Source organism: Ambystoma mexicanum, chromosome 4p (assembly GCF_040938575.1).
Source record: "Ambystoma mexicanum isolate Mex_15411 chromosome 4p, UKY_AmexF1_1, whole genome shotgun sequence".
In the NCBI taxonomy this organism is placed as follows: domain Eukaryota; kingdom Metazoa; phylum Chordata; class Amphibia; order Caudata; family Ambystomatidae; genus Ambystoma; species Ambystoma mexicanum.
Window position 1 is genome coordinate 150,110,126 of NC_090927.1, and position 23,069 is coordinate 150,133,194.

Sequence of the window (23,069 nt, forward strand, 5' to 3'; positions counted from 1 at the left end):
TACTAGGTGTTGCATTATGTGAACGATATACGTGACTGGAGTATGTCCGACTAGGAGTTGCATTGTCTGAATGATAGATGTGACTGGAGTATGTATGACTAGGGGATGAATTGTCTGAATGATAGACGTGACTGGAGTATGTCCGACTAGGAGTTGCATTGTCTGAATTATAGATGTGACTGGAGTATGTAAGACTAGGGGATGAATCATCTTAACGATAGACGTGACTGGAGTATGTCTGATTAGGAGTTGCATTGTCTGAATGATAGACGTGACTGGAGTATGTCTGACTAGGAGTTGCATTGTCTGAATGATAGATGTGACTGGAGTATGTATGACTAGGGATTGCATTGTGTGAATGATATACGTGACTGGAGTATGTCTGACTAGGAGTTGCATTGTCTGAATGATAGATGTGACTGGAGTATGTATGACTAGGAGTTGCATTGTCTGAATGATACACGTGGCTGGAGTATGTCTGACTAGGTGTTGCATTGTCTGAATGATAGACGTAACTGGAGTATGTAAGACTAGGAGTTGCATTGTCTGAACAACAGACGTGGCTGGAGTATGTATGACTAGGAGTTGCATTGTCTGAATGATAGACGTGGCTGGAGTATGTATGGCTATGGGTTGCATTGTCTGAATGATAGATGTGACTGGAGTATGTATAACTAGGGGATGAATTGTCTGACCGATAGACATGACTGGAGTATGTATGACTAGGGGATGAAGTGTCTGAACGATAGACGTGACTGGAGTATGTCTGACTAGGAGTTGCATTGTCTGAATGATAGATGTGACTGGAGTATGTATAACTAGGGGATGAATTGTCTGACCGATAGACATGACTGGAGCATGTATGACTAGGAGTTGCATTGTCTGAATGATAGACGTGGCTGGAGTATGTATGGCTATGGGTTGCATTGTCTGAATGATAGATGTTGCTGGCGTATGTATGACTAGGGGTTGCATTGTCTGAAAGGTAGATGTGGCTGGAGTATGTATGACTAGGAGTTGCATTGTCTGAATGATAGACGTGGCTGGAGTATGTATGACTAGGAGTTGCATTGTCTGAATGATAGACGTGGCTGGAGTATGTATGACTAGGAGTGGCATTGTCTGAATGATTGACCTGCCTGGAGTATCTAAGGCTATGGGTTGCATTGTCTGAATGATAGACATTGCTGGAGTATGTATGACTAGGAGTTGCATTGTCTGAATGAGAGAGGTGGCTGGAGTATGTATGACTAGGAGTTGCATTGTCTGAATGATAGATGTGGCTGGAGTATGTATGACCAGGGGTTGCATTGTCTGAATGATAGACGTGGCTGGAGTATGTATTACTAGGTGTTGCATTGTGTGAACGATATACGTGACTGGAGTATGTCCGACTAGGAGTTGCATTGTCTGAATGATAGATGTGACTGGAGTATGTATGACTAGGGGATGAATTGTCTGAATGATAGACGTGACTGGAGTATGTCCGACTAGGAGTTGCATTGTCTGAATTATAGATGTGACTGGAGTATGTAAGACTAGGGGATGAATCATCTTAACGATAGACGTGACTGGAGTATGTATGACTAGGAGTTGCATTGTCTGAATGATAGACGTGGCTGGAGTATGTATGGCTATGGGTTGCATTGTCTGAATGATAGATGTTGCTGGCGTATGTATGACTAGGGGTTGCATTGTCTGAAAGGTAGATGTGGCTGGAGTATGTATGACTAGGAGTTGCATTGTCTGAATGATAGATGTGGCTGGAGTATGTATGACTAGGAGTTGCATTGTCTGAATGATAGACGTGGCTGGAGTATGTATGACTAGGAGTTGCATTGTCTGAATGATAGACGTGGCTGGAATATGTATGACTAGGAGATGCATTGTGTGAATGATAGACGTGGCTGGAGTATATATGACTAGGAGTTGCATTGTCTGAATGATAGTCGTTGCTAGAGTATGTATGACTAGGAGTTGCATTGTCTGAATGATAGACGTGACTGGAGTATGTCTGACTAGGAGTTGCATTGTCTGAATGATAGATGTGACTGGAGTATGTATGACTAGGGATTGCATTGTGTGAATGATATACGTGACTGGAGTATGTCTGACTAGGAGTTGCATTGTCTGAATGATAGATGTGACTGGAGTATGTATGACTAGGAGTTGCATTGTCTGAATGATACACGTGGCTGGAGTATGTCTGACTAGGTGTTGCATTGTCTGAATGATAGACGTAACTGGAGTATGTAAGACTAGGAGTTGCATTGTCTGAACAACAGACGTGGCTGGAGTATGTATGACTAGGAGTTGCATTGTCTGAATGATAGACGTGGCTGGAGTATGTATGGCTATGGGTTGCATTGTCTGAATGATAGATGTGGCTGGAATATGTATGACTAGGAGTTGCATTGACTGAATGATAGACGTGGCTGGAATATGTATGACTAGGAGTTGCATTGTCTGAATGATAGACGTGGCTGGAGTATGTATGACTAGGAGTTGCATTGTCTGAATGATAGACGTTGCTAGAGTATGTATGACTAGGAGTGGCATTGTCTGAATGATAGACGTGACTGGAGTATGTCTGACTAGGAGTTGCATTGTCTGAATGATAGATGTGACTGGAGTATGTATGACTAGGAGTTGCATTGTCTGAATGATAGATGTGACTGGAGTATGTATGACTAGGGGATGAATTGTCTGAACGATAGACGTGACTGGAGTATGTCTGACTAGGAGTTGCATTGTCTGAATGATAGATGTGACTGGAGTATGCATGACTAGGGGATGAATTGTCTGAATGATAGACGTGACTGGAGAATGTCTGACTAGGAGTTGCATTGTCTGAATGATAGATGTGACTGGAGTATGTATGACTAGGGGATGAATTGTCTGAAAGATAGATGTGGCTGGTGTATGTATGATTAGGAGTTGCATTGTCTGAATGATAGACGTAACTGGGGTATGTAAGACTAGGAGTTACATTGTCTGAACAATAGATGTGGCTTGTGTATGTATGACTAGGGATGCATTGACTGAACGGTATATGTGACTGGAGTATGTATGACTTGGGGATGAATTGTCTGAACGATAGACGTGGCTGGAGCATGTATGACTGGGAGTTGCATTGTCTGAATGATTGACCTGCCTGGAGTATCTATGGCTATGGGTTGCATTGTCTGAATGAGAGAGGTGGCTGGAGTATGTATGACTAGGAGTTGCATTGTCTGAATGATAGATGTGGCTGGAGTATGTATAACTAGGGGATGAATTGTCTGACCGATAGACGTGACTGGAGCATGTATGACTAGGAGTTGCATTGTCTGAATGATAGACGTGGCTGGAGTATGTATGGCTATGGGTTGCATTGTCTGAATGATAGATGTTGCTGGCGTATGTATGACTAGGGGTTGCATTGTCTGAAACGTAGATGTGGCTGGAGTATGTATGACTAGGAGTTGCATTGTCTGAATGATAGACGTGGCTGGAGAATGTTTGACTAGGAGTTGCATTGTCTGAATGATAGACGTGGCTGGAGTATGTATGACTAGGAGTTGCATTGTCTGAATGATAGACGTGGCTGGAATATGTATGACTAGGAGTTGCATTGTCTGAATGATAGACGTGGCTGGAGTATGTATGACTAGGAGATGAATTGTCTGAAAGATAGATGCGACTGGAGTATGTATGACTAGGGGATGAATTGTCTGAACGATAGACGTGGCTGGAGTATGTATGACTAGGAGTTGCATTGTCTGAATGATAGATGTGACTGGAGTATGTATGACTAGGAGTTGCATTGTCTGAACGATAGACGTGACTGGAGTATGTATGACTAGGAGTTGCATTGTCTGAATGATGCACGTGGCTGGAGTATGTCTGACTAGGTGTTGCATTGTCTGAATGATAGATGTGACTGGAGTATGTATGACTAGGAGTTGCATTGTCTGAATGATAGATGTGACTGGAGTATGTATGACTAGGAGATGAATTGTCTGAAAGATAGATGCGACTGGAGTATGTATGACTAGGGGATGAATTGTCTGAACGATAGACGTGGCTGGAGTATGTATGACTAGGAGTTGCATTGTCTGAATGATAGATGTGACTGGAGTATGTATGACTAGGAGTTGCATTGTCTGAACGATAGACGTGACTGGAGTATGTATGACTAGGAGTTGCATTGTCTGAATGATGCACGTGGCTGGAGTATGTCTGACTAGGTGTTGCATTGTCTGAATGATAGATGTGGCTGGAGTGTGTATGACTAGGAGTTGCATTGTCTGAATGATAGACGTGGCTGGAGTTTGTATGATTAGGAGTTGCATTGTCTGAATGATAAACGTAACTGGAGTATGTATGACTAGGAGTTGCATTGTCTGAATGATAGACGTGGCTGGAGTATGTATGACTAGGAGTGGCATTGTCTGAATGATTGACCTGCCTGGAGTATCTATGGCTATGGGTTGCATTGTCTGAATGATAGACATTGCTGGAGTATGTATGACTAGGAGTTGCATTGTCTGAATGAGAGAGGTGGCTGGAGTATGTATGACCAGGGGTTGCATTGTCTGAATGATAGACGTGGCTGGAGTATGTATTACTAGGTGTTGCATTGTGTGAACGATATACGTGACTGGAGTATGTCCGACTAGGAGTTGCATTGTCTGAATGATAGATGTGACTGGAGTATGTAAGACTAGGGGATGAATCATCTTAACGATAGACGTGACTGGAGTATGTCTGATTAGGAGTTGCATTGTCTGAATGATAGACGTGACTGGAGTATGTATGACTAGGGGATGAAGTGTCTGAACGATAGACGTGACTGGAGTATGTCTGACTAGGAGTTGCATTGTCTGAATGATAGATGTGACTGGAGTATGTATAACTAGGGGATGAATTGTCTGACCGATAGACATGACTGGAGCATGTATGACTAGGAGTTGCATTGTCTGAATGATAGACGTGGCTGGAGTATGTATGGCTATGGGTTGCATTGTCTGAACGATAGACGTGGCTGGAGCATGTATGACTAGGAGTTGCATTGTCTGAATGATAGACGTGGCTGGAGCATGTATGACTAGGGGTTGCATTGTCTGAATGATAGACGTGGCTGGAGTATGTATGGCTATGGGTTGCATTGTCTGAATGATAGACGTTGCTGGAGTATGTATGACTAGGGGTTGCATTGTCTGAAAGGTAGATGTGGCTTGAGTATGTATGACTAGGAGTTGCATTGTCTGAATGAGAGACGTGGCTGGAGTATGTATGACTAGGAGTTGCATTGTCTGAATGATAGACGTGGCTGGAGTGTGTATGACTAGGAGTTGCATTGTCTGAATGATAGACGTGGCTGGAGTATGTATGATTAGAAGTTGCATTGTCTGAATGATAGACGTAACTGGAGTATGTAAGACTAGGAGTTGCATTGTCTGAACAACAGATGTGGCTGAAGTATGTATGACTAGGGATGCATTGACTGAACGGTAGATGTGACTGGAGTATGTATGACTTGGGGATGAATTGTCTGAACGATAGACAGGGCTGAAGCATGTATGACTAGGAGTTGTATTGTCTGAATGATAGACCTGCCTGGAGTATCTATGGCTATGGGTTGCATTGTCTGAACGATAGACAAGGCTGAAGCATGTATGACTAGGAGTTGCATTGTCTGAATGATAGACGTGGCTGGAGTATGTATGGCTATGGGTTGCATTGTCTGAACGATAGACGTGGCTGGAGCATGTATGACTAGGAGTTGCATTGTCTGAATGATAGACGTGGCTGGAGTATGTATGACTAGGAGTTGCATTGTCTGAATGATAGATGTGACTGGAGTATGTATGACTAGGGGATGCATTGTCTGAACGATAGACGTGACTGGAGTATGTATGACTAGGAGTTGCATTGTCTGAATGATGCACAAGGCTGGAGTATGTCTGACTAGGTGTTGCATTGTCTGAATGATAGACGTTGCTGGAGTATGTATTACTAGGAGCTGCATTGTCTGAATGATAGACGTGGCTGAAGTATGTATGACTAGAAGTGGCATTATCTGAATGATAGACGTGACTGGAGTGTGTATGACTAGGAGTTGTATCGTCTGAATGATAGACATGGCTGCAGGATGTATGGCTAGGGGTTGCATTGTCTGAATGATAGACGTGGCTGTAGAATGTATGACTAGTAGTTGCATTGTCTGAATGATCGACGTGGCTGGAGGATGTATGACTAGGAGTTGCATTGTCGGAATGATAGACCTGGCTGGAGTATGTATGACTAGGAGTTGCATTGTCTGAATGATAGACGTGGCTAAAGTATGTATTACTAGGGGTTGCATTGTCTGAATGATAGACGTGGCTGGAGTGTGTATGACTAGGAGTTCCATTGTCTGAATGATAGACGTGGCTGGAGTATGTATGATTAGGAGTTGCATTGTCTGAATGATAGACGTTCCTGGAGTATGTATGACTAGGGGTTGCATTGTCTGGAAGGTAGATGTGGCTGGACTATGTATGACTAGGAGTTGCATTGTCTGAATGATAGACGTGGCTGGAGTATGTATGGCTATGGGTTGCATTGTCTGAATGATAGACGTGGCTGGAGTATGTATGGCTATGGGTTGCATTGTCTGAATGATAGACGTGGCTGGAGTATGTATGGCTATGGGTTGCATTGTCTGAATGATAGACGTTGCTGGAGTATGTATGACTAGGGGTTGCATTGTCTGAAAGGTAGATGTGGCTTGAGTATGTATGACTAGGAGTTGCATTGTCTGAATGAGAGACGTGGCTGGAGTATGTATGACTAGGAGTTGCTTTGTCTGAATGATAGACGTGGCTGGAGTGTGTATGACTAGGAGTTGCATTGTCTGAATGATAGACGTGGCTGGAGTATGTATGATTAGGAGTTGCATTGTCTGAATGATAGACGTAACTGGAGTATGTAAGACTAGGAGTTGCATTGTCTGAACAACAGATGTGGCTGAAGTATGTATGACTAGGGATGCATTGACTGAACGGTAGATGTGACTGGAGTATGTATGACTTGGGGATGAATTGTCTGAACGATAGACGTGGCTGAAGCATGTATGACTAGGAGTTGCATTGTCTGAATGATAGATCTGCCTGGAGTATCTATGGCTATGGGTTGCATTGTCTGAATGATAGACTTTGCTAGAGTATGTATGACTAGGGGTTGCATTGTCTGGAAGGTAGATGTGGTTGGAGTATGTATGACTAGGAGTTGCATTGTCTGAATGATAGACGTGGCTGGAGTATGTATGGCTATGGGTTGCATTGTCTGAACGATAGACGTGGCTGGAGCATGTATGACTAGGAGTTGCATTGTCTGAATGATAGACGTGGCTGGAGAATGTATGACTAGGAGTTGCATTGTCTGAATGATAGACGTGGCTGGAGTATGTATGACTAGGAGTTGCATTGTCTGAATGATAGACGTGGCTGGAGGATGTATGACTAGGAGTTGCATTGTCTGAATGATGCACGTGGCTGGAGTATGTCTGACTAGGTGTTGCATTGTCTGAATGATAGACGTGGCTGGAGTGTGTATGACTAGGAGTTGCATTGTCTGAATGATAGACGTGGCTGGAGTATGTATGATTAGGAGTTGCATTGTCTGAATGATAGACCTAACTGGAATATGTAAGACTAGGAGTTGCATTGTCTGAACAATAGATGTGGCTGGAGTATGTATGACTAGGGATGCATTGACTGAACGGTAGATGTGACTGGAGTATGTATGACTTGGGGATGAATTGTCTGAACGAAAGATGTGGCTGGAGCATGTATGACTAGGAGTTGCATTGTCTGAATGATAGACCTGCCTGGAGTATCTATGGCTATGGGTTGCATTGTCTGAATGATAGACATTGCTGGAGTATGTATGACTAGGGGTTGCATTGTCTGGAAGGTAGATGTGGTTGGAGTATGTATTACTAGGAGTTGCATTGTCGGAATGATAGACGTGGCTGGAGTATGTATGGCTATGGGTTGCATTGTCTGAACCATAGACGTGGCTGGAGCATGTATGACTAGGAGTTGCATTGTCTGAATGATAGACGTGGCTGGAGCATGTAATACTAGGAGTTGCATTGTCTGAATGATAGACGTGGCTGGAGTACGTATGACTAGGAGTTGCATTGTCTGAATGATAGACGTGGCTGGAGGATGTATGCCTAGGAGTTGCATTGTCTGAATGATGCACGTGGCTGGAGTATGTCTGACTAGGTGTTGCATTGTCTGAATGATAGACATTGCTGGAGTATGTATGACTAGGAGCTGCATTGTTTGAATGATAGACGTGGCTGGAGTATGTATGACTAGGAGTGGCATTGTCTGAATGATAGACGTGACTGGAGTATGTATGACTAGGAGTTGTATCATCTGAATGATAGACGTGGCTGGAGTATGTATGACTAGGGGTTGCATTGTCTGAATGATAGACGTGGCTGGAGTATGTATGACTAGGAGTTGCATTGTCTGAATGATAGACGTGGCTGGAGGATGTTTGACTAGGTGTTGCATTGTCTGAATGATAGACCTGGCTGGAGTATGTATGACTAGGAGTTGCATTGTCTGAATGATAGACGTGGCTGGAGGATGTATGACTAGGAGTGGCATTGTCTGAATGATAGACGTGACTGGAGTATGTATGACTAGGAGTTGCATTGTCTGAATGATAGACGTGGCTCGAGTATGTATTACTAGTGGTTGCATTGTCTGAATGATAGACGTGGCTGGAGTGTGTATGACTAGGAGTTGCATTGTCTGAATGATAGACGTGGCTGGAGTATGTATGGCTATGGGTTGCATTGTCTGAATGATAGACGTTGCTGGAGTATGTATGACTAGGGGTTGCATTGTCTGAAAGGTAGATGTGGCTGGAGTATGTATGACTAGGAGTTGCATTGTCTGAATGAGAGACGTGGCTGGAGTATGTATGACTAGGAGTTGCATTGTCTGAATGATAGACATGGCTGGAGTGTGTATGACTAGGAGTTGCATTGTCTGAATGATAGACGTGGCTGGAGTTTGTATGATTAGGAGTTGCATTGTCTGAATGATAGACGTAACTGGAGTATGTAAGACTAGGAGTTGCATTGTCTGAACAATAGATGTGGCTGGTGTATGTATGACTAGGGATGCATTGACTGAACGGTATATGTGACTGGAGTATGTATGACTTGGGGATGAATTGTCTGAACGATAGACGTGGCTGGAGCATGTATGACTAGGAGCTGCATTGTCTGAATGATATACCTGCCTGGAGTATCTATGGCTATGGGTTGCATTGTCTGAATGATAGACGTTGCTGGAGTATGTATGACCAGGGGTTGCATTGTCTGGAAGGTAGATGTGGCTGGAGTATGTATGACTAGGAGTTGCATTGTCTGAATGATATATGTGACTGGAGTATGTATGATTAGGGGATGAATTGTCTTAACGATAGACGTGGCTGGAGTGTGTATGACTAGGAGTTGCATTGTCTGAATGATAGACGTGGCTGGAGTTTGTATGATTAGGAGTTGCATTGTCTGAATGATAGACGTAACTGGAGTATGTAAGACAAGGAGTTGCATTGTCTGAACAATAGATGTGGCTGGTGTATGTATGACTAGGGATGCATTGACTGAACGGTATATGTGACTGGAGTATGTATGACTTGGGGATGAATTGTCTGAACGATAGACGTGGCTGGAGCATGTATGACTAGGAGCTGCATTGTCTGAATGATAGACCTGCCTGGAGTATCTATGGCTATGGGTTGCATTGTCTGAATGATAGACGTTGCTAGAGTATGTATGACTAGGAGTGGCATTGTCTGAATGATAGACGTGACTGGAGTATGTCTAACTAGGAGTTGCATTGTCTGAATGATAGATGTGACTGGAGTATGTATGACTAGGGGATGAATTGTGTGAACGATAGACGTGGCTGGAGTATGTATGACTAGGAGTTGCATTGTCTGAATGATAGATGTGACTGGAGTATGTATGACTAGGGGATGCATTGTCTGAACGATGCACGTGGCTGGAGTATGTCTGACTAGGTGTTGCATTGTCTGAATGATAGACGTTGCTGGAGTATGTATGACTAGGAGCTGCATTGTCTGAATGATAGACGTGGCTGAAGTATGTATGACTAGGAGTGGCATTATCTGAATGATAGACGTGACTGGAGTATGTATGACTAGGAGTTGTATCGTCTGAATGATAGACTTGGCTGGAGTATGTATGGCTAGGGGTTGCATTGTCTGAATGATAGACGTGGCTGTAGAATGTATGACTAGGAGTTGCATTGTCGGAATGATAGACCTGGCTGGAGTATGTATGACTAGGAGTTGCATTGTCTGAATGATAGACGTGGCTAGAGTATGTATTACTAGGGGTTGCATTGTCTGAATGATAGACGTGGCTGGAGTGTGTATGACTAGGGGTTGCATTGTCGGAATGATAGACCTGGCTGGAGTATGTATGATTAGGAGTTGAATTGTCTGAATGATAGATGTGGCTGGAGTATGTATGACCAGGGGTTGCATTGTCTGGATGGTAGATGTGGCTGGACTATGTATGACTAGGAGTTGCATTGTCTGAATGATAGACGTGGCTGCAGTATGTATGGCTATGGGTTGCATTGTCTGAACGATAGACGTGGCTGGAGCATGTATGACTAGGAGTTGCATTGTCTGAATGATAGACGTGGCTGGAGTATGTATGGCTATGGGTTGCATTGTCTGAATGATAGATGTTGCTGGAGTATGTATGACTAGGGGTTGCATTGTCTGAAAGGTAGATGTGGCTTGAGTATGTATGACTAGGAGTTGCATTGTCTGAATGAGAGACGTGGCTGGAGTATGTATGACTAGGAGTTGCATTGTCTGAATGATAGACGTGGCTGGAGTGTGTATGACTAGGAGTTGCATTGTCTGAATGATAGACGTAACTGGAGTATGTAAGACTAGGAGTTGCATTGTCTGAACAATAGATGTGGCTGGAGTATGTATGACTAGGGATGCATTGACTGAACGGTAGATGTGACTGGAGTATGTATGACTTGGCGATGAATTGTCTGAACGAAAGACGTGGCTGGAGCATGTATGACTAGGAGTTGCATTGTCTGAATGATAGACCTGCCTGGAGTATCTATGGCTATGGGTTGCATTGTCTGAATGATAGACATTGCTGCAGTATGTATGACTAGGGGTTGCATTGTCTGGAAGGTAGATGTGGTTGGAGTATGTATTACTAGGAGTTGCATTGTCTGAATGATAGACGTGGCTGGAGTATGTATGGCTATGGGTTGCATTGTCTGAACCATAGACGTGGCTGGAGCATGTATGACTAGGAGTTGCATTGTCTGAATGATAGACGTGGCTGGAGCATGTATGACTAGGAGTTGCATTGTCTGAATGATAGACGTGGCTGGAGCATGTATGACTAGGAGTTGCATTGTCTGAATGATAGACGTGGCTGGAGCATGTATGACTAGGAGTTGCATTGTCTGAATGATAGACGTGGCTGGAGTACGTATGACTAGGAGTTGCATTGTCTGAATGATACACGTGGCTGGAGGATGTATGCCTAGGAGTTGCATTGTCTGAATGATGCACGTGGCTGGAGTATATCTGACTAGGTGTTGGATTGTCTGAATGATAGACATTGCTGGAGTATGTATGACTAGGAGCTGCATTGTTTGAATGATAGATGTGGCTGGAGTATGTATGACTAGGAGTGGCATTGTCTGAATGATAGACGTGACTGGAGTATGTATGACTAGGAGTTGTATCGTCTGAATGATAGACGTGGCTGGAGTATGTATGACTAGGGGTTGCATTGTCTGAATGATAGACGTGGCTGGAGGATGTATGACTAGGTGTTGCATTGTCTGAATGATAGACCTGGCTGGAGTATGTATGACTAGGAGTGGAATTGTCTGAATGATAGACGTGACTGGAGTATGTATGACTAGGAGTTGTATTGTCTGAATGATAGACGTGGCTGGAGTATGTATTACTAGGGGTTTCATTGTCTGAATGATAGACGTGGCTGGAGTGTGTATGACTAGGAGTTGCATTGTCTGAATGATAGACGTGGCTGGAGTATGTATGGCTATGGGTTGCATTGTCTGAATGATAGACGTTGCTGGAGTATGTATGACTAGGGGTTGCATTGTCTGAAAGGTAGATGTGGCTGGAGTATGTATGACTAGGAGTTGCATTGTCTGAATGAGAGACGTGGCTGGAGTATGTATGACTAGGAGTTGCACTGTCTGAATGATAGACGTGACTGGAGTATGTATTACTAGGGGTTGCATTGTCTGAATGATAGACGTGGCTGGAGTTTGTATGATTAGGAGTTGCATTGTCTGAATGATAGACGTAACTGGAGTATGTAAGACTAGGAGTTGCATTGTCTGAACAATAGATGTGGCTGGTGTATGTATGACTAGGGATGCATTGTCTGAACGATAGACGTGGCTGGAGCATGTATGACTAGAAGCTGCATTGTCTGAATGATATACCTGCCTGGAGTATCTATGGCTATGGGTTGCATTGTCTGAATGATAGACGTTGCTGGAGTATGTATGACCAGGGGTTGCATTGTCTGGAAGGTAGATGTGGCTGGAGTATGTATGACTAGGAGTTGCATTGTCTGAATGATAGATGTGACTGGAGTATGTATGACTAGGGGATGAATTGTCTGAACGATAGACGTGGATGGAGTATGTATGACTAGGAGTTGCATTGTCTGAATGATAGATGTGACTGGAGTATGTATGACTAGGGGATGAATTGTCTGAATGATAGACGTGGATGGAGTATGTATGACTAGGAGTTGCATTGTCTCAATGATAGACATGGCTGGAGGATGTATGGCTAGGAATTGCATTGTCTGAATGATGCACGTGGCTGGAGTATGTCTGACTAGGAGTGGCATTGTCTGAATGATGCACGTGGCTGGAGTATGTCTGACTAGGAGTGGCATTGTCTGAATGATAGACATTGCTGGAGTATGTATGACTAGGAGCTGCATTGGTTGAATGATAGATGTGGCTGGAGTATGTATGACTAGGAGTGGCATTGTCTGAATGATAGACGTGACTGGAGTATGTATGACTAGGAGTTGTATCGTCTGAATGATAGACGTGGCTGGAGTATGTATGACTAGGGGTTGCATTGTCTGAATGATAGACGTGGCTGGAGTATGTATGACTAGGAGTTGCATTGTCTGAATGATAGACGTGGCTGGAGGATGTATGACTAGGTGTTGCATTGTCTGAATGATAGACCTGGCTGGAGTATGTATGACTAGGAGTGGCATTGTCTGAATGATAGACGTGGCTGGAGTATGTATGACTAGGAGTGGCATTGTCTGAATGATAGACGTGACTGGAGTATGTATGACTAGGAGTTGTATTGTCTGAATGATAGACGTGGCTGGAGTATGTATTACTAGGGGTTTCATTGTCTGAATGATAGACGTGGCTGGAGTGTGTATGACTAGGAGTTGCATTGTCTGAATGATAGACGTGGCTGGAGTATGTATGGCTATGGGTTGCATTGTCTGAATGATAGACGTTGCTGGAGTATGTATGACTAGGGGTTGCATTGTCTGAAAGGTAGATGTGGCTGGAGTATGTATGACTAGGAGTTGCATTGTCTGAATGAGAGACGTGGCTGGAGTATGTATGACTAGGAGTTGCATTGTCTGAATGAGAGACGTGGCTGGAGTATGTATGACTAGGAGTTGCATTGTCTGAATGATAGACGTGCCTGGAGTATGTATTACTAGGGGTTGCATTGTCTGAATGATAGACGTGGCTGGAGTGTGTATGACTAGGAGTTGCATTGTCTGAATGATAGACGTGGCTGGAGTTTGTATGATTAGGAGTTGCATTGTCTGAATGATAGACGTAACTGGAGTATGTAAGAGTAGGAGTTGCATTGTCTGAACAATAGATGTGGCTGGAGCATGTATGACTAGGAGCTGCATTGTCTGAATGATATACCTGCCTGGAGTATCTATAGCTATGGGTTGCATTGTCTGAATGATAGACGTTGCTGGAATATGTATGACCAGGGGTTGCATTGTCTGGAAGGTAGATGTGGCTGGAGTATGTATGACTAGGAGTTGCATTGTCTGAATGATAGATGTGACTGGAGTATGTATGACTAGGGGATGAATTGTCTGAACGATAGACGTGGATGGAGTATGTATGACTAGGAGTTGCATTGTCTGAATGATAGATGTGACTGGAGTATGTATGACTAGGGGATGAATTGTCTGAATGATAGACGTGGATGGAGTATGTATGACTAGGAGTTGCATTGTCTCAATGATAGACATGGCTGGAGGATGTATGGCTAGGAATTGCATTGTCTGAATGATGCACGTGGCTGGAGTATGTCTGACTAGGTGTTGCATTGTCTGAATGATAGACGTTGCTGGAGTATGTATGACTAGGAGCTGGATTGTCTGAATGATAGACGTGGCTGAAGTATGTATGACTAGGAGTGGCATTGTCTGAATGATAGACGTGACTGGCGTATGTATGACTAGGAGTTGTATCGTCTGAATGATAGACGTGGCTGGAGTATGTATGACTAGGGGTTGCATTGTCTGAATGATAGACGCGGCTGGAGTATGTATGACTAGGAGTTGCATTGTCTGAATGATAGACGTGGCTGGAGGATGTATGACTAGGTTTTGCATTGTCTGAATGATAGACCTGGCTGGAGTATGTATGACTAGGAGTTGCATTGTGTGAATGATAGACGTGGCTGGAGTATGTATGAATAGGAGTGGCAATGTCTGAATGATAGACGTGACTGGAGTATGTCTGACTAGGAGTTGCATTGTCTGAATGATAGACGTGACTGGAGTATGTCTGACTAGGAGTTGCATTGTCTGAATGATAGACGTGACTGGAGTATGTCTGACTAGGAGTTGCATTGTCTGAATTATAGATGTGACTGCAGTATGTATGACTAGGGGATGAATTGTCTGAATGATAGACGTGACTGGAGAATGTCTGACTAGGAGTTGCATTGTCTGAATGATAGATGTGACTGGAGTATGTATGACTAGGGGATGAATTGTCTGAACGATAGACTTGACTGGAGTATGTCTGACTAGGAGTTGCATTGTCTGAATGATAGATGTGACTGGAGTATGTATGACTAGGGGATGAATTGTCTGAACGATAGATGTGGATGGAGTATGTATGACTAGGAGTTGCATTGTCTCAATGATAGACGTGGCTGGAGGATGTATGATTAGGAATTGCATTGTCTGAATGATGCACGTGGCTGGAGTATGTCTGACTAGGTGTTGCATTGTCTGAATGATAGATGTTGCTGGAGTATGTATGACTAGGAGCTGCATTGTCTGAATGATAGACGTGGCTGAAGTATGTATGACTAGGAGTGGCATTGTCTGAATGATAGATGTGACTGGAGTATGTATGACTAGGGGTTGCATTGTGTGAACGATATACGTGACTGGAGTATGTCCGACTAGGAGTTGCATTGTCTGAACAATAGATGTGACTAGAGTATGTGTGACTAGGGGATGAATCGTCTGAACGATAGATGTGACTGGAGTATGTCTGACTAGGAGTTGCATTGTCTGAATGATAGACGTGACTGGAGTATGCATGACTAGGGGATGTAGTGTCTGAACGATAGACGTGACTGGAGTATGTCTGACTAGGAGTTGCATTGTCTGAATGATAGACGTGACTGGAGTATGTCTGACTAGGAGTTGCATTGTCTGAATTATAGATGTGACTGCAGTATGTATGACTAGGGGATGAATTGTCTGAATGATAGACGTGACTGGAGAATGTCTGACTAGGAGTTGCATTGTCTGAATGATAGATGTGACTGGAGTATGTATGACTAGGGGATGAATTGTCTGAACGATAGATGTGGATGGAGTATGTATGACTAGGAGTTGCATTGTCTGAATGATAGATGTGACTGGAGTATGTATAACTAGGGGATGAATTGTCTGAACGATAGACGTGGCTGGAGTATGTATGGCTATGGGTTTCATTGTCTGAATGATAGACGTTGCTGGCGTATGTATGACTAGGGGTTGCATTGTCTGAAAGGTAGATGTGGCTGGAGTATGTATGACTAGGAGTTGCATTGTCTGAATGATAGACGTGACTGGAGTATGTCTGACTAGGAGTTGCATTGTCTGAATGATAGATGCGACTGGAGTATGTAAGAATAAGGGATGAATCGTCTGAACGATAGACGTGGCTGGAGTATGTATGGCTATGGGTTGCATTGTCTGAATGATAGACGTTGCTGGCGTAAGTATGACTAGGGGTTGCATTGTCTGAAAGGTAGATGTGGCTGGAGTATGTATGACTAGGAGTTGCATTGTCTGAATGATAGACGTGGCTGGAATATGTATGACTAGGAGTTTCATTGTCTGAATGATAGACGTGGCTGGAGTATGTATGACCAGGGGTTGCATTGTCCGAATTATAGATGTGGCTGGAGTATGTATGACTAGGAGTTGCATTGTCTGAATGATAGACGTGGCTGGAGGATGTATGACTAGGAGTTGCATTGTGTGAATGATATACGTGACTGGAGTATGTCTGACTAGGGGATGAATTGTCTGAACTATAGACTTGACTGGAGTATGTCTGACTAGGAGTTGCACTGTCTGAATGATAGATTTGACTGGAGTATGTATGACTAGGGGATGAATTGTCTGAACGATAGACGTGGATGGAAAATGTATGACTAGGAGTTGCATTGTCTGAATGATAGATGTGACTGGAGTATGTATGACTAGGGGATGCATTGTCTGAACGATAGACGTGACTGGAGTATGTATGACTAGTGGATGAATTGTCTGAACGATAGACGTGACTGGATGATGTATGACTAGGAGTTGCATTGTCTGAATGATAGACGTGGCTGGAGTATGTATGACTAGGGGTTGCATTGTGTGAACGATATACGTGACTGGAGTATGTCTGACTAGGAGTTGTATTGTCTGAATGATAGATGTGACTGGAGTATGTATGACTAAGGGATGAATTGTCTGAACGATAGACGTGACTGGAGTATGTCTGACTAGGAGTTGCATTGTCTGAATGATAGATGTGACTGGAGTATGTATGACTAGGGGATGAATTGTCTGAACGGTAGACGTGACTGGAGTATGTCTGACTAGGAGTTGCATTGTCTGAATGATAGATGTGACTGGAGTATGTATGACTAGGGGATGAATTGTCTGAACGATAGACGTGACTGGAGTATGTCTGACTAGGAGTTGCATTGTCTGAATGATAGATGTGGCTGGAGTATGTATAACTAGGGGATGAATTGTCTGAACGATAGACGTGGATGGAGTATGTATGACTAGGAGTTGCATGGTCTGAATGATAGATGTGACTGGAGTATGCATGAATACGGGATGCTTTGTCTGAACGATAGACGTGACTGGAGTATGTATGACTAGGGGATGAATTGTCTGAACGATAGACGTGACTGGAGTATGTCTCACTAGGAGTTGCATTGCCTGAATGATAGAGGTGACTGGAGTATGTATGACTAGCGGATGAAGTGTCTGAACGATAGACGTGACTGGAGTATGTCTGACTAGGAGTTGCATTGTCTGAATGATAGATGTGACTGGAGTATGTATGACTAGGGGATGAATTGTCTGAACGATAGACGTGACTGGAGTATGTATGACTAGGGGATGAATTGTCTGAACGATAGACGTGACTGGAGTATGTCTGACAAGGAGTTGCATTGTCTGAATGATAGACGTGGCTGGAGCATGTATGACTAGGAGTTGCATTGTCTGAATGGTAGATGTGACTGAAGTATGTATGACTAGGGGTTGAAGTGTCTGAATGATAGACGTGGCTGGAGCATGTATGACTAGGAGTTGCATTGTCTGAATGATAGACATGACTGGAGTATGTCTGACTAGGAGTTGCATTGTCTGTATGATAGACGTGACTGGAGTATGTATGACTAGGGGATGAATTGTCTGAATAATAGACGTGACTGGAGTATATCTGACTAGGAGTTCCATTTTCTGAATGATAGATGTGACTGGAGTATGTATGACTAGTGGCTGAAATGTCTGAACGATAGACATGACTGGAGTATGTCTGACTGGGAGTTGCATTGTCTGAATGGTAGATGTGACTGAAGTATGTCTGACTAGGAGTTGCATTGTCTGAATGATAGACGTGGCTGGAGCATGTAATACTAGGAGTTGCATTGTCTGAATGATAGACGTGGCTGGAGTACGTATGACTAGGAGTTGCATTGTCTGAATGATAGACGTGGCTGGAGGATGTATGCCTAGGAGTTGCATTGTCTGAATGATGCACGTGGCTGGAGTATGTCTGACTAGGTGTTGCATTGTCTGAATGATAGACATTGCTGGAGTATGTATGACTAGGAGCTGCATTGTTTGAATGATAGACGTGGCTGGAGTATGTATGACTAGGAGTGGCATTGTCTGAATGATAGACGTGACTGGAGTATGTATGACTAGGAGTTGTATCATCTGAATGATAGACGTGGCTGGAGTATGTATGACTAGGGGTTGCATTGTCTGAATGATAGACGTGGCTGGAGTATGTATGACTAGGAGTTGCATTGTCTGAATGATAGACGTGGCTGGAGGATGTTTGACTAGGTGTTGCATTGTCTGAATGATAGACCTGGCTGGAGTATGTATGACTAGGAGTTGTATTGTCTGAATGATAGACGTGGCTCGAGTATGTATTACTAGTGGTTGCATTGTCTGAATGATAGACGTGGCTGGAGTGTGTATGACTAGGAGTTGCATTGTCTGAATGATAGACGTGGCTGGAGTATGTATGGCTATGGGTTGCATTGTCTGAATGATAGACGTTGCTGGAGTATGTATGACTAGGGGTTGCATTGTCTGAAAGGTAGATGTGGCTGGAGTATGTATGACTAGGAGTTGCATTGTCTGAATGAGAGACGTGGCTGGAGTATGTATGACTAGGAGTTGCATTGTCTGAATGATAGACATGGCTGGAGTGTGTATGACTAGGAGTTGCATTGTCTGAATGATAGACGTGGCTGGAGTTTGTATGATTAGGAGTTGCATTGTCTGAATGATAGACGTAACTGGAGTATGTAAGACTAGGAGTTGCATTGTCTGAACAATAGATGTGGCTGGTGTATGTATGACTAGGGATGCATTGACTGAACGGTATATGTGACTGGAGTATGTATGACTTGGGGATGAATTGTCTGAACGATAGACGTGGCTGGAGCATGTATGACTAGGAGCTGCATTGTCTGAATGATATACCTGCCTGGAGTATCTATGGCTATGGGTTGCATTGTCTGAATGATAGACGTTGCTGGAGTATGTATGACCAGGGGTTGCATTGTCTGGAAGGTAGATGTGGCTGGAGTATGTATGACTAGGAGTTGCATTGTCTGAATGATAGATGTGACTGGAGTATGTATGATTAGGGGATGAATTGTCTTAATGATAGACGTGGCTGGAGTGTGTATGACTAGGAGTTGCATTGTCTGAATGATAGACGTGGCTGGAGTTTGTATGATTAGGAGTTGCATTGTCTGAATGATAGACGTAACTGGAGTATGTAAGACAAGGAGTTGCATTGTCTGAACAATAGATGTGGCTGGTGTATGTATGACTAGGGATGCATTGACTGAACGGTATATGTGACTGGAGTATGTATGACTTGGGGATGAATTGTCTGAACGATAGACGTGGCTGGAGCATGTATGACTAGGAGCTGCATTGTCTGAATGATAGACCTGCCTGGAGTATCTATGGCTATGGGTTGCATTGTCTGAATGATAGACGTTGCTAGAGTATGTATGACTAGGAGTGGCATTGTCTGAATGATAGACGTGACTGGAGTATGTCTAACTAGGAGTTGCATTGTCTGAATGATAGATGTGACTGGAGTATGTATGACTAGGGGATGAATTGTGTGAACGATAGACGTGGCTGGAGTATGTATGACTAGGAGTTGCATTGTCTGAATGATAGATGTGACTGGAGTATGTATGACTAGGGGATGCATTGTCTGAACGATGCACGTGGCTGGAGTATGTCTGACTAGGTGTTGCATTGTCTGAATGATAGACGTTGCTGGAGTATGTATGACTAGGAGCTGCATTGTCTGAATGATAGACGTGGCTGAAGTATGTATGACTAGGAGTGGCATTATCTGAATGATAGACGTGACTGGAGTATGTATGACTAGGAGTTGTATCGTCTGAATGATAGACTTGGCTGGAGTATGTATGGCTAGGGGTTGCATTGTCTGAATGATAGACGTGGCTGTAGAATGTATGACTAGGAGTTGCATTGTCGGAATGATAGACCTGGCTGGAGTATGTATGACTAGGAGTTGCATTGTCTGAATGATAGACGTGGCTAGAGTATGTATTACTAGGGGTTGCATTGTCTGAATGATAGACGTGGCTGGAGTGTGTATGACTAGGGGTTGCATTGTCGGAATGATAGACCTGGCTGGAGTATGTATGATTAGGAGTTGAATTGTCTGAATGATAGATGTGGCTGGAGTATGTATGACCAGGGGTTGCATTGTCTGGAAGGTAGATGTGGCTGGACTATGTATGACTAGGAGTTGCATTGTCTGAATGATAGACGTGGCTGCAGTATGTATGGCTATGGGTTGCATTGTCTGAACGATAGACGTGGCTGGAGCATGTATGACTAGGAGTTGCATTGTCTGAATGATAGACGTGGCTGGAGTATGTATGGCTATGGGTTGCATTGTCTGAATGATAGATGTTGCTGGAGTATGTATGACTAGGGGTTGCATTGTCTGAAAGGTAGATGTGGCTTGAGTATGTATGACTAGGAGTTGCATTGTCTGAATGAGAGACGTGGCTGGAGTATGTATGACTAGGAGTTGCATTGTCTGAATGATAGACGTGGCTGGAGTGTGTATGACTAGGAGTTGCATTGTCTGAATGATAGACGTAACTGGAGTATGTAAGACTAGGAGTTGCATTGTCTGAACAATAGATGTGGCTGGAGTATGTATGACTAGGGATGCATTGACTGAACGGTAGATGTGACTGGAGTATGTATGACTTGGGGATGAATTGTCTGAACGAAAGACGTGGCTGGAGCATGTATGACTAGGAGTTGCATTGTCTGAATGATAGACCTGCCTGGAGTATCTATGGCTATGGGTTGCATTGTCTGAATGATAGACATTGCTGCAGTATGTATGACTAGGGGTTGCATTGTCTGGAAGGTAGATGTGGTTGGAGTATGTATTACTAGGAGTTGCATTGTCTGAATGATAGACGTGGCTGGAGTATGTATGGCTATGGGTTGCATTGTCTGAACCATAGACGTGGCTGGAGCATGTATGACTAGGAGTTACATTGTCTGAATGATAGACGTGGCTGGAGCATGTATGACTAGGAGTTGCATTGTCTGAATGATAGACGTGGCTGGAGCATGTATGACTAGGAGTTGCATTGTCTGAATGATAGACGTGGCTGGAGCATGTATGACTAGGAGTTGCATTGTCTGAATGATAGACGTGGCTGGAGTACGTATGACTAGGAGTTGCATTGTCTGAATGATACACGTGGCTGGAGGATGTATGCCTAGGAGTTGCATTGTCTGAATGATGCACGTGGCTGGAGTATATCTGACTAGGTGTTGGATTGTCTGAATGATAGACATTGCTGGAGTATGTATGACTAGGAGCTGCATTGTTTGAATGATAGATGTGGCTGGAGTATGTATGACTAGGAGTGGCATTGTCTGAATGATAGACGTGACTGGAGTATGTATGACTAGGAGTTGTATCGTCTGAATGATAGACGTGGCTGGAGTATGTATGACTAGGGGTTGCATTGTCTGAATGATAGACGTGGCTGGAGGATGTATGACTAGGTGTTGCATTGTCTGAATGATAGACCTGGCTGGAGTATGTATGACTAGGAGTGGAATTGTCTGAATGATAGACGTGACTGGAGTATGTATGACTAGGAGTTGTATTGTCTGAATGATAGACGTGGCTGGAGTATGTATTACTAGGGGTTTCATTGTCTGAATGATAGACGTGGCTGGAGTGTGTATGACTAGGAGTTGCATTGTCTGAATGATAGACGTGGCTGGAGTATGTATGGCTATGGGTTGCATTGTCTGAATGATAGACGTTGCTGGAGTATGTATGACTAGGGGTTGCATTGTCTGAAAGGTAGATGTGGCTGGAGTATGTATGACTAGGAGTTGCATTGTCTGAATGAGAGACGTGGCTGGAGTATGTATGACTAGGAGTTGCACTGTCTGAATGATAGACGTGACTGGAGTATGTATTACTAGGGGTTGCATTGTCTGAATGATAGACGTGGCTGGAGTGTGTATGACTAGGAGTTGCATTGTCTGAATGATAGACGTGGCTGGAGTTTGTATGATTAGGAGTTGCATTGTCTGAATGATAGACGTAACTGGAGTATGTAAGACTAGGAGTTGCATTGTCTGAACAATAGATGTGGCTGGTGTATGTATGACTAGGGATGCATTGTCTGAACGATAGACGTGGCTGGAGCATGTATGACTAGAAGCTGCATTGTCTGAATGATATACCTGCCTGGAGTATCTATGGCTATGGGTTGCATTGTCTGAATGATAGACGTTGCTGGAGTATGTATGACCAGGGGTTGCATTGTCTGGAAGGTAGATGTGGCTGGAGTATGTATGACTAGGAGTTGCATTGTCTGAATGATAGATGTGACTGGAGTATGTATGACTAGGGGATGAATTGTCTGAACGATAGACGTGGATGGAGTATGTATGACTAGGAGTTGCATTGTCTGAATGATAGATGTGACTGGAGTATGTATGACTAGGGGATGAATTGTCTGAATGATAGACGTGGATGGAGTATGTATGACTAGGAGTTGCATTGTCTCAATGATAGACATGGCTGGAGGATGTATGGCTAGGAATTGCATTGTCTGAATGATGCACGTGGCTGGAG